This window comes from Bufo gargarizans, chromosome 4, assembly GCF_014858855.1.
Source record: "Bufo gargarizans isolate SCDJY-AF-19 chromosome 4, ASM1485885v1, whole genome shotgun sequence".
Classification (NCBI taxonomy): domain Eukaryota; kingdom Metazoa; phylum Chordata; class Amphibia; order Anura; family Bufonidae; genus Bufo; species Bufo gargarizans.
In genome coordinates, this window is record NC_058083.1 from 37324071 (window position 1) to 37338308 (window position 14238).

Sequence of the window (14238 nt, forward strand, 5' to 3'; positions counted from 1 at the left end):
CCTCTTGGTAGGAGTGGGCTGGTCCTGCTTCCTTCTCAGACACAGAGTGGAAGCACACTGCAGAGCTCCTGCTCCTGGAAAAGGTTCTCCAGAGAGATCAGTTATATCAAGTACTCCAGTGAATCCTTGAGTATACAGAAATCAGAGTGAACAGCTAAGACGCCCATCACCCAGACTACTACTTGACCAGTACAATACTCATGCTAAACTGCAGCCAACCAACCTGAATCCATCTTGCTTACCGGTGCCACAAGATTGCACTTACATTGAGTTACTATTGGATTTATTTAAAGTTCTATGTTAATTTTAGTAAAATAGACATTTCATTCTGGCTTCATTCTTTTATTCAACATTTCCTTTGCATGACCCTTTGTAATCAATAGCTTTTATTTATTTTTTACTAAAAATGTTTATTTTCTAAATTTACAGGAAAGCCCTTTGATAATGTCACCAATATTAATTGTGCAGTGGCCAATATAATTGTGAGCCTACTGCTGAGTCACAGATATGACTATGAGGATCCCACCATACTGAAACTTATACATTGTGTTAATGAAAATATAAGACTCATGGGTAGCCCATGGATTGCAGTAAGTCAGAATTGTATGACTTTGTATCATTATTTTCTTTATTATGGGGATTTAATACAATTGTGACTGATGTAACCACAGCTAGGCTGTAGGCCTAGTTGAAGAGACACTAAACACACAGATATATACTGTGTGCAGCTCTGTCTCGTCTTGGTCTGTGGTGGATGGGCTGTATTTCATTTCCTGGAGACCTTAGAAGTCTATTGAAACTTTTTTCTGTCCATTACTCTCATATGATGCAACTGCCTCTAAACACACAATCAAGGAAAGAAGCGTAAGTCTCCAATATGTTTCCCACTTGAGGGTAGCCCTTATGGTTTTCAAGACCTATGCTTGCTGATATTGAATGGGAATCTTCACATCACAGACTGTATAGTAATCAGCTATTCACCTGTGTGTGCAACACATTGCTTGGGCATATTTTATCCACTGGAAGTAAATAATGATGGTCCTTATTAAATACGAATGGCAGCACACTGTTATACAGGTCCTTCTAAAAAAATTAGCATATTGTGATAAAGTTCATCATTTTCTGTAATGTACTGATAAACATTAGACTTTCATATATTTTAGATTCATTACACACCAACTGAAGTAGTTCAAGCCTTTTATTGTTTTAATATTGATGATTTTGGCATACAGCTCATGAAAACCCAAATTTCCTATCTAAAAAAATTAGCATATTTCATATTTCATTAGCATATTCATACCAATAAAAGAAAAGTGTTTTTAATACAAAAAAAGTCAACCTTCAAATAATTTTGTTCAGTTATGCACTCAATACTTGGTCGGGAATCCTTTTGCAGAAATGACTGCTTCAGTGCGGCGTGGCATGGAGGCAATCAGCCTGTGGCACTGCTGAGGTGTTATGGAGGCCCAGGATGCTTTGATAGCGGCCCTAAGCTCATCCAGAGTGTTGGGTCTTGCGTCTCTCAACTTTCTCTTCCCAATATCCCACAGATTCTCTATGGGGTTCAGGTCAGGAGAGTTGGCAGGCCAATTGAGCACAATAATACCATGGTCAGAAAACCATTTACCAGTGGTTTTGGCACTGTGAGCAGGTGCCAGGTCGTGCTGAAAAATGAAATCTTCATCTCCATAAAGCTTTTCAGCAGATGGAAGCATGAAGTGCTCCAAAATCTCCTGATAGCTAGCTGCATTGACCCTGCCCTTGATGAAACACAGTGGACCAACACCAGCAGCTGACATGGCACCCCAGACCATCACTGACTGTGGGTACTTGACACTGGACTTCAGGCATTTTGGCATTTCCCTCTCCCCAGTCTTCCTTCAGACTCTGGCACTTTATTTTTCGAATGACATGCAAAATTTGCTTTTATCTGAAAAAAGTACTTTGGACCACTGAGCAACAGTCCAGTGCTGCTTCTCTGTAGCCCAGGTCAGGCGCTTCTGCCGCTGTTTCTGGTTCAAAAGTGGCTTGAACTGGGGAATGCAGCACCTGTAGCCCATTTCCTGCACACGCCTGTACACGGTGGCTCTGGATGTTTCTACTCCAGACTCAGTCCACTTCTTCCGCAGGTCCCCCAAGGTCTGGAATCGGTCATTCTCCACAATCTTCCTCAGGGTCCGGTCACCTCTTCTCGTTGTGCAGCGATTTCTGCCACACTTTTTCCTTCCCACAGACTTCCCACTGAGGTGCCTTGATACAGCACTCTGGGAACAGCCTATTCGTTCAGAAATTTCTTTCTGTGTCTTACCCTCTTGCTTGAGTGTGTCAATGATGGCCTTCTGGACAGCAGTCAGGTCGGCAGTCTTACCCATGATTGCGGTTTTGAGTAATGAACCAGGCTGGGAGTTTTTAAAAGCCTCAGGAATCTTTTGCAGGTGTTTAGAGTTAATTAGTTGATTCAGATGATTAGGTTAATAGCTCGTTTAGAGAACCTTTTCATGATATGATAATTTTTTGAGATAGGAAATTTGGGTTTTCATGAGCTGTATGCCAAAATCATCAATATTAAAACAATAAAAGGCTTGAACTACTTCAGTTGGTGTGTAATGAATCTAAAATATATGAAAGTCTAATGTTTATCAGTACATTACAGAAAATGATGAACTTTATCACAATATGCTAATTTTTTTAGAAGGACCTGTACATGCAAACAATAGAATTAGGAATTATTTTGGATTACAGTGGCACTATACCTACTATGCATGAAAAATGTAAGCTCTTTGCTCACATTTTTGATCAAACATGTGTCGGGTCCATCTACCAACATCAAGATGGCTAGTTTCTACACCGTCTTGAACATTGTAGGCTTAGGTTACGCCCAGAAGAGGCAGTTCGGTTAGTATTAGGTAAACATCTTCAGAAGTCACCTTGACGTTGGCAGATGGGCCCGACACACATTTGTTCAAAAATGTGCACGAAGAGCTTCCATTTTTTATGTATAGTAGGTTTAGTGCCATTTTAATCCAGAATAATACATAATCCCTAATTCTATTGTTTGTATGTATGTCAGTGTGCTGCCATATTGTGTTTGCTGTTTGTATGTAGCTTTATGGATGTGTGTCTGTGAATTTGGATGTGCTAGCCTAAATTTTCTCACAGTGTGTTTAGAGAGTAGCTCCCTCCTTTAGATTGAGCACTCTCTACGCATTTGTCCAGTGCTTCTTAGCAGAGTATAAATATAGCTGGTTCCTGCACCACTTCTAACATTGTAGGCATAGGTTAGGCCCAGGAGCGGCAGTTCTGTTAGTGTTAGGAACCCATCTACAGAACCACCTTGACGTTGGTAGATGGGCCCAACACACATTTGATCAAAAAATGTGCTCAAAGAGCTTCCATTTTTCATATATAGTACCACTGTAATCCAAAAGAATCCCTAGTTCTATTGTTTGCATGTATAACAGTGTGCTGCCATACGGTTTTGTTTGCCGTCTGCATGTTAGCTTTATGGATGTGTGACTTTGGATGTGCTAGTCTACATTTTCTTACACAATCCTCTGTCTGAAAGCAGAGATTTTGAAAACCATGTGAAACTGGTAAAAAAAAAGGTATACTGGAAAACGATATTCTGGGTATTGCTGGACATACTGTAGTAGTAGTGTCAATAACAGTAGTGACCATGCAAACTTACTGACTGCCCTAGGTAGGGGGCAGGAACAGAAGGACAAACATATTTTTTTGCAGAGCTTTTATTTTCAGTAATAGTGTGAATAGGAAGTTTGTTTCGGCAAGCACAAATCTTCCAAGTGCCCAGGGGGTGGAGCTTCACTCTGAAGTGCCCTCTGCATTGAACTTCTTCCGAATTGTCAAATTGTATGAATTCCTTCAGATACTACTCCTGCAAGTGCCTGGGAGACAAAATTCACCGTAAAGTGTTTTCTGTTTCGCAGACCCTCCTCTCTGCTCTGAGTGACAGTTGTCATTGTCTCCTGGTTGGATGTGACTGTTGTCACTCAGAGCAGAGGGGAGAGGCGAGTGGCGAAGCAGCTAAATGCAGAAAACACTTCACAGTGAAGTTTGCATCCCGGGCACTTGCAGGAGTAGTATCTGACGGAATAAAAGTTCATATGCTCAATGCTTCTGATACTGTAGTAAAAGCTCTGCAAAAGGCATATTTGTCCTGCCATTCCCAGCCCCAACCCTGTGTACTGACGGACTCCCTTTTAAACTTTTGTATATAAGGCATGAACTTTAAAAGCACCTATTATTACGCTTTATGCTAGTGTTCATTACTACTTTTACATTTCTTTATTCAGCTGTATAACAGTTTTCCATTATTGATGGACTGGCTTCCAGGAGCTCACAGAACATTTTTCCGGAACATGCGAGCGTTTCAGCAATTCGTAAGAGTGACATTTACAAAACAAAAGAAAGAATTGGATGTAAATAACCAGAAAAATATTATTGACACCTTCCTAGCCAAGCAACAAGAGGTACAGTGTCAGACTGGGGGTTTCTTGGCTCCACCAGAAGATTGATTCTGAGGGCCCCCATTCACTTTAGAACTATCAATATCTGAATTGAGGTCTCAATGCTCAATGTGTTGCCTTTTCTTCTATGCGGCTTAAATATTTCATTCAAAAAGTTGTATGTAACCCAAAAATAGTACTAATAAAAACAAAAGTTTGTCCCACAAAAGACAAGCCTTAATTCAGCTCTGTATGCCAAAAGTAATGGCTGTCAGAAAATGCAATGCACGGAATATTTTTATTTTTCAAAGGTTTTTATTTTTTAAATAATAAAACAAAATAAAAAACTTGCAATAATTATATTGACCCACAGAATAAGGCCATCATGTCATTTTTTGCTCAGTCAGCGCGCAATATCAACTTAGTGGAATTGTGGGTTTTTTTTGTTAGTTTTTTTTTATTTTATTTTTTAAATGTTACTTTGTTACTAAGACATGGTAAATGAAATGTTGCAGTAAAAAAAATGCATCTAGTCCCGCAAAAAATAACCCCTTTATATTGCTATGTGAGCAGAAAATTAAAAAAGTTATGACTATGGAACGTGGGAGGAAAAATCAAAAACGCAAAAATGAAAATAGGCTTAGTCCTTAATGGGTTAAAGGCAGGGGCGGATTGGCCATAGACCTTTACAAGGAAATTTCCCAGTGAGCCAATGCCGATGGGTCCATCTGGGTCCTCTTCACGGCTGGCCAGTGAAAGTTTTTGGGGATGCATTTTGTGCCCAACTACGAAACGGGACCACTTTTCATATTTTTTCCAGGGCTACTTTAAGTTCCCAATCTGCCCCTGGTTTTCAGAGATTACAATATGTCAATATCAGATCAGTGGAGGTCCTACTCTTGGCATCTCCTCCATCAGTCAGCAGTTTGAAAGAACCACAACGTACGGACATGTCCAGAGGCCTCTGAGGGTATGTTCACATATGCAGCATCCCAGATCCAGCAGGCTATTCTGGAGCAACACTGGAAAATGCCGCGCTCTTCCACAGGAAGCCAGGAGCCCGGACCTCGCCCTGAACCTTGGGCGCACAACGGATCCCAAAAGAAAGAAAGATGGTCCAGCTTCACTGAAAAATACTTGAGGCTTTATTCAATCCCGTGCAGATAAAAACCAACATACAGCAATGCAGAAAATCGACCGGTTTCGGATCACTGTAGATGCGGATCCTTAGTCATGATGTGCATCAGTGGGAAGTGAGGTCGAGACTAAATAGTGAACCACCAAACACAGGTGATCACAATCAGGTACAGGACACACCTCCTGATGACATCCTTCACAGATAAAATGCATAGTAATTACAACATGCCCAAAAAACATAGAAAAGTAAGATAAAATGTACAAATTGCAATGATAAAAAAGAAGAAGAGTAAACATATTAGTAATGTAGAATTGTATCATGACGCCTGTTCAGTCCTGATGGTATCCGTGAGCCTAATTTGAAAATCCAAAAGCACTCACGATTGAGCAACTTTTTCTTGTGATCACCGCCTCTGTTTGGTCTGTTAACCCTTTCCACTCCTTGTACTGACATGCTGTCTGTATTACCATCATGGACCGCAGCAAAATGCAGACTAGCGGCAGAAACATTTTTTATTTTAGCATGAGGTACATCAGAGATGTGACGGCAAATTCAAATTTTCAAACAGTTGGATGTGCACCCGACGTACTGTAAATTACACAGAGAGCATGTTATGCAATATACCACATATGTGGTGTTGCAATTGATGTATTGCTGAATAGTATGAGTGGTGTGGTTACTTGTAGACACAATATGCAAGCCCATCCTCATATATGAGCAACATGTGCATCTTTTATGCCCACATTTAAAATTACCTATGTTTCTCAGCCAAGTAGGCTGGGAGCCAGGTTTATCCTGGTATAGAGAGGGGCTCACCATATTTGCTAAAGTAACAGCACGTCGGGCAACACATCGAACACCGCTTTTCACAACGTCACCCCACGCTTGGTCATATTTGAGAAGATGAAGATGTCTTTTGACAATATTACATATTTGTGAATATTCACAACTATAACTCGTGGAGAAAGTAACTTGCTTCTCTTTATGACCAAGCCTGGGCGTTTTGTTGGGAAAGATTAAATTATCCCGAGACATGGTAGAAACCATATTTTTTGATCGGTTTAAAAGTCTGCTGGGATAATTCCTGGCCTGGAGACGAGTGGTGACAGTATTCATTTCTTCAATGCAAGTTTCACTGGAGGAACAATTGCGCAAAGCGCGAATGTATTCGCCCCTAGGGATATTATGGACAGTGTGTGCAGGATGACAGGATCCCGCATGTAGGATGGTATTTCCTGCGGTTTCCTTTCTGTGCGTACGACTATGTACACGGCCATCCCCCACGTCCCCCACCAGACACAAACCAAAAAGGATATTAGGGTCTTATGAGAATTTAAAGAAAAACGTAAATTGCAATTGTTAGCATTAAGGAAGGATCCGAATGATGGTACGGCTGCCACATCGCCCGACCATACAAGGAGCAGGTCATCGATGTACCGACCGTACCACCGGACGGATCCACTCCATGGGTTGGAATCAGAGAAAAGAAAATGATGTTCCTATGATGTTTATATGGCATGGTGGGAACATCATTTTCTTTTCTCTGATTCCAACCCATGGAGTGGATCCGTCCGGTGGTACGGTCGGTACATCGATGACCTGCTCCTTGTATGGTCGGGCGATGTGGCGGCCGTACCATCATTCGGATCCTTCCTTAATGCTAACAATTGCAATTTACGTTTTTCTTTAAATTCTCATAAGACCCTAATATCCTTTTTGGATTTGTGTCTGGTGGGGGACGTGGGGGATGGCCGTGTACATAGTCGTACGCACAGAAAGGAAACCGCAGGAAATACCATCCTACATGCGGGATCCTGTCATCCTGCACACACTGTCCATAATATCCCTAGGGGCGAATACATTCGCGCTTTGCGCAATTGTTCCTCCAGTGAAACTTGCATTGAAGAAATGAATACTGTCACCACTCGTCTCCAGGCCAGGAATTATCCCAGCAGACTTTTAAACCGATCAAAAAATATGGTTTCTACCATGTCTCGGGATAATTTAATCTTTCCCAACAAAACGCCCAGGCTTGGTCATAAAGAGAAGCAAGTTACTTTCTCAAATATCTTCTCAAATATGACCAAGCGTGGGGTGACGTTGTGAAAAGCGGTGTTCGATGTGTTGCCCGACGTGCTGTTACTTTAGCAAATATAGTGAGCCCCTCTCTATACCAGGATAAACCTGGCTCCCAGCCTACTTGGCTGAGAAACATAGGTAATTTTAAATGTGGGCATAAAAGATGTACATGTTGCTCATATATGAGGATGGGCTCGCATATTGTGTCTACAAGTAACCACACCACTCATACTATTCAGCAATACATCAATTGCAACACCACATATGTGGTATATTGCATAACATGCTCTCTGTGTAATTTACAGTACGTCGGGTGCACATCAAACTGTTTGAAAATTTGAATTTGCCGTCACATCTCTGATGTACCTCATGCTAAAATAAAAAATGTTTCTGCCGCTAGTCTGCATTTGGCTGCGGTTCATGATGGTAATACAGACAGCATGTCAGTACAAGGAGCGGAAAGGGTTAACAGACCAAACAGAGGCGGTGATCACAAGAAAAAGTTGCTCAATCGTGAGTGCTTCTGGATTTTCAAATTAGGCTCACGGATACCATCAGGACTGAATAGGCGTCATGATACTATTCTACATTACTAATATGTTTACTCTTCTTCTTTTTTATCATTGCAATTTGTACATTTTATCTTACTTTTCTATGTTTTTTGGCATGTTGTAATTACTATGCATTTTATCTGTGAAGGATGTCATCAGGAGGTGTGTCCTGTACCTGCTTGTGATCACCTGTGTTTGGTGGTTCACTATTTAGTCTCAACCTCACCTCCTACTGATGCACATCATGACTAAGGATCCGCATCTACAGTGATCCGAAACCGGTCGATTTTCTGCATTGCTGTACGTTGGTTTTTATCTGCACGGGATTGAATAAAGCCTCAAGTATTTTTCAGTGAAGCTGGACCATCTTTCTTTCTTTCAGCAGGCTATTCTGGTAGAGAACAGCCTGCCATAGTTCTCCAGATCGGCCGTAGCCTGATAGTATTGCACACTGTGGGACTCCATAGACTATAATGGGACCAAGCCTCTTTTTGCTGAAATGCCAGCTTTTGGCCGGACTAAAACTGTGGCATGCAATAGTTTGTGTTTGGTTAATAGCCGGTACTTATGTCAGAAAGTGGTGGATCCAGTTATAGTCTATGGAGTCCAGCAGTACCAGATCCGGAGAACTCGGGAAGGCTGTTCTCTGTCAGAATAGCCTGCCGGATCTCTGATGCTGCATATGTGAATGTATCCTTAGGCTAGTTTCACACTAGCGCTCTACATCCAGCAGGCTGTTCTAGCAAGGAACAGCCTGCCGGATCCCTTTTCATTCCGGCAAGTTAGTAAATTTCCATCCACAGGTTTTCCCTCGGCATATTTGCCAGGTTGCTGCCAGATCTCTGCCAGTCCCCATTACAGTTAATGGGGCCGGACGGAGATTTACAAACTACCTGCAATGCCGGAGTGCAAAGAAATCTGGCAGGCTGTCCCTGCCGGATGTACAGTATAGTGTAGTGTGAACCAAGCCTTAATTGCTTACATTGATCCATAAACCAGAACACCTAATTCATTGTAGCAGCTCTTCTGGGTATTGTCTTGCTGTTTCATTCCATTTAATAGTATTTCTGTTTATTTTGTTGCTGTCCAGGGAAAGCCTGAATCCACAGAGTATTACCACAATCAAAATTTAATTGCACTGGTTGCAAACCTGTTCGCTGCTGGGATGGACACTACTGCAACCACACTGAGATGGGGTCTTCTGCTCATGATCAAATACCCTGAAATTCAACGTAAGAATCATACTAATGAAACCCAGTAAATGGTTTACAAAAGGTTTACTTATCCAAGCCAAGATTTGATTGTTGCCACCTATCCCCAGGGCCTCTCTAATGTGTCCCAGGTGTAGTAGGAATGCCGAGTAAAGTAGTGCGGCCTAAACGTCTCTTTGTGTCACGGTGCTCCTACCTGGATACTGCTGGACCCCAGGCTTTGACTCCAAAGCAAATAATAGGGGGAATAATTGAGGAATTGGAAAGAATAACTTGAGTCCAGACCTTGAGATGAAGTTCAATGACAGCTTTCTTCAAACAGTTTACATGCTTTGTCTTGGTTCAAGCAGGCTTTGGCATTAAACTGGCAGGCAAACTCAACTCTGCTATATCTGTTTCTCTCACACTGCTGTACTGACAAGCTGACTGGATAACATGGCTTCTTCTTTAAGCCTCATTCACACGTCTGTGTCCATGCTCAAACCGTGGTCAGTGATGCATCCGTGAAGGATCCGTGTTGGGTCCGTGTGTCAGTTTTTTTGCTGTCCGTGTTGCATCCGTGTTTCACTGACAATAAACAGCTGAAAAATAATATTCAAAGAATCTCTTCTTAATGATCAGTAAAACACAGATGCAACACGGATGGAATCCGTGTTGCATCCGTGGTTTTCACGGACCCATAGACTATAATGGACGTGATGGATCCGTGAACACGGACAAAATAGAGTATACATCTGTACTAAAAACACTGACCCACAGACCATGCTAAAACACTGATGTCTGAATACACACATTAAAATGAATGGGGATGTGTGCGGTCCGTGGAGAACACATACAGCAGACGTCCATGAAACACTGACATGTGAATAAGGCTTTACACTGCACTTCACTTTATATCTAACTATAGATCTGCCGTGTTTGCTGCCACTTGCTGGTGAACCAGGCACATTACATATAAACAATTGTATAACAAGATTAGGAATGCACATTGTGGAGGACCTGGACAAAATACATAAGATGGCACTGTGTTAGCCCATTAAAGACAGTAGCAGGGTGCAGGAGTGGTAACTCCACTCTGGAGTGTTACACACTGAGATCCGTATCTGTACAGTATTAGAATGTATGGGATCCGATGAGCCAAAGGTAGTTATTCACGAATAGAGATGAGCTCATTTAAAAAAAATATAGATTTGCTGGTTCGCTGAATTTTTCAGGAAAAATGTGATTCGATCCGAATATATTCACTGCAAATTACTTTTAAAAAAATGCTATTTTATGGCTGCTGAGAGCCTTTATAGTGGTGTAGAACACTGTGCCTTGCAGTAATACGCATAGGGAGTCTGCTATTGGTAGTGAAATAATACTGTGAGTCAGTATGACATGCAGATGACAGGCGTCGCTCTTAGAATCACTGCACACTTCACTTATTTGGGCAGTCACAGGGCCAAAAGTGACCGAATAACTGAAGTATCAACTCAGCCTTACAGGTCGATGTTAGCGCCAAGAAGAAGCGCACTCCTTTTACACCTTCGCCAGCTGATTCCACATCGATGTCAACAAAGCCTGTTCTATTAAACGCTTATACAAGTAGAGGCCCTGACAGAGTGGAGAGGGTGTCAGCAGTAAGTTTGTGTTGATGTCACTGATTAATTAGCCCTTTCTCTGATCCGTCAGAACAATAACCCACAAAAAATGGATCCTGTCTGTGGAGCATACGCCTTCACTCGGTCAGCATTTTCTCAATATTTCATCAGTATCGCTAATGCCAAAAAGAAAACAGGAGTGGATCTAAAACAGAGATGACATGTGAATGGAATATGTGCATGCCTTCTGTGTTTTGTACCCACTCCTGCTTTTGGCTACTAAATCAAAAGCCAATTATGATGGGCTCATACAGGCCTTACAGCTGCTACACAGACGGGATCAGTTGTGCGTCTCATTTTTCCTTCCTTCTGACAGATCAGAAGAAAGGTAAAATAAATAATGATGTCAGCCAGGCGAAAGCAAAATAGTGGGCTAGTCAAGAAGTGGGGAGTGTGGGAACAGCATGAGAAGTCCAGAGAGTGGACCTATGACATAGTGGTGAGGTGGAAGCAGCATGAGGGGACCGCAGAGTGGCCCAATGACAGGGTTTGGAGGTGGCGGCAGTATGAGGAGGCCACCGAGTGGCACAATGACCGAGTATGGAGGTGGTGATATCAGTAGAAAGCCACCGAGTGGCACAACGACAGAGTCTGAAGTTGGCAGCAGTATGATGAGGCCACCAAGTGGCACAATGACAGAGTCTGCAGGAGGCGGCAGCATCAGGAGGTTTTCACATTGTTTTCATGTACTTTTTGCATATTTGTTGTTTCATAATATATATTTTCCTTACACTTTCAGACGTCACACGACCTCACACGACGTCATTCGATCCATATAGCAAAAGGAGTTTTTCTGTCACCCATCAATATTACCGAAAACCCCCCACTTTGAAATAGTAGCACAATGACAGAGTCTGGAGGCGGCGGATGCAGCAGCAGCATCATGGGAAGGCCACCAAGTGGCACAATGACACTGTAGTCTGTAGATGGCTGCAGTATGATGAGGCCACCGAGTATAAAGGTGACATAGTTTGGAGGAGGCGGCAGCATCAGGAGGCCACAGAGTGTCAAGGTGACATAGTGTGCAGATGCAGCAGCAGGAGGATACCACAGATGGGCAAGGTGACAGTGTGGAGATGGCAGCAGCATGAGGAGATCACAGAGTGGAAAGGTGACATAATGTGAAGATGGCAGTGGCATGAGGAGACCACAGCGTAGCAAGGTGACATAATGTGGAGATAGCAGCAGCAGCATTGGGAGACCACAGAGTGGCAAGGTGACATAATGTGGAGATGGCAGCAGCATGAGGAAACCACAGAGTGGCAAGGTGACATCGTTTGGAGGTGGTGCCAGCATCAAGAAGCCACAGAGTGGCAAGGTGACATAGTGTGTAGATGACAGCAGCAGGATGATACCAAAAAGTGGCAAGGTAAAATAGTGTGAAGATGGCAGCAGCATGAGGATATCACAGAGTGGCAAGTTGAAATAGTGTGAAGATGGCAGCAACATGAGGAGACCACAGAGTGGCTAGGTGACATAGTGTGGAGTTAGCAGCATCAGGAAGCCACAGAGTGGCAAGGTAACATAGTGTGGATATGGCAGCAACAGGAGGATACCACAGAGTGTCAAGGTGACAGTGTGGCGATGGCAGCAGTATGAGGAGATGAGAGTGGCAAGGTGACATAGTGTGGGGATGGCAGCAGCTAGTGTTGATCACGAATATTCAAATTGCGAATTTTTATCGCGAAAATAGGTACTTCGAAAATTTGCTAATATTTAGAATATAGTGATATATATTCGTAGTTTTGAATATTCAAGATTTTGTATTGTAAATTTTTGTAATGCAAATTTTCGTTATGCAAATTTTTCAATTGCTAAGCAAAAACATGATTCCTCCCTGCTTCTTGATTGTGGGCCAATGAGTCATAAGCCAACAAGCAAGAAACGGGGAGGAATTATGACTTTAAATGGGAAAAATTATAAATATTCTGAAAAACAAATATATAGCACTATATAGAATATATTTGTTTTTTCGAATATTCGTAATATTCTAAAACAAGAATATATAGCATTATAGCGAATATTCGAAAAAAAAATAATAATAATATAGAGCAATGTAGCTAATATAGTGTTATAATCTTCTTTGTCTAATAGTTGTCATTTTTTTCTCATCTGAAGTTCAAATTGGAAAAAATTGTTAACTATTGAAAAAAAAAGATTATAGCACTATATTAGCTAAATTACTCTACATTCTTTTTTTTCTCAAATATTCACTGTATTGCTAAATAATCTTGTTTTAGAATATTACGAATATTTTAGAAAACAAATATATTCAATATAGTGCTATGGCTCATGTTTTTGCTCGGCAATTAAATAATTTACGATAAACATTTGCATTTAAAAAATTCACATTATGAAAATTTGCATATTATGCGATCATTACATTGTCGATTTTTCAAATCGTATAATATAATCGTATAATAATATAATCGTATAATATAATGAATATTCGAATTCGTGAATATTCGCCGAATATTCTACAAAATATTTTCGAAATATCACGAATTCAAATATGACCCCAGCCTCTCATTACTAGCAGCAGCATGAGGAGACCACAAAGTGGAAAGGTGACATAGTTTAAATGTGGCGGCAGCATCAGGAAGCCACAGAGTGTCAAGGTAACGTAGTGTGGATATGGCAGCAGCATGAGGATACCACAGAGTGGCATGGTGACATAATGTGGAGATGGCAGCAGCATGAGAAGACCACAGAGTGGCAAGGTGACATAGATTGGAGGTAGCGGCAGCATCAGGAAGCCACAGATTGGCATGGTGACATAGTGTGGAGATGGCAGCAGCATGAGGAGAACACAGAGTGGCAAGGTGACATAGTTTGGAGGTGGCAGCAGCATCAGGAAGCCACAGAGTGGCAAGGTAAAATTATTTAAATACAAAAAAAAAAAAAAAAAAAAAAAAGGAAAAAGGTGACATAGTGTGTAGATGGCAGCAGCATGAGGATACCACAGAGTGGCAAGGTGAAATAATGTGGAGATGGCAGCAGCAGGACACCACAGAGTGGCAAGGTGACATAGTGTGGAGATGGCAGCTGCATGAGGAGACCACAGTGTGGCAAGGTGACATAATGTGGCGATGGCAGCAGCATGAGGAGACCACAGAATGGCAAGGTGATATAATGTGGAGATGGCAAGAG

At 41.8% G+C, this 14238-nt stretch overlaps 1 pseudogene; it reads left to right on the forward strand.

Moving 5' to 3' along the window:
- Nucleotides 1–14238, forward strand: part of LOC122935958 — an 88878-nt pseudogene that overhangs the window by 32684 nt on the left and 41956 nt on the right.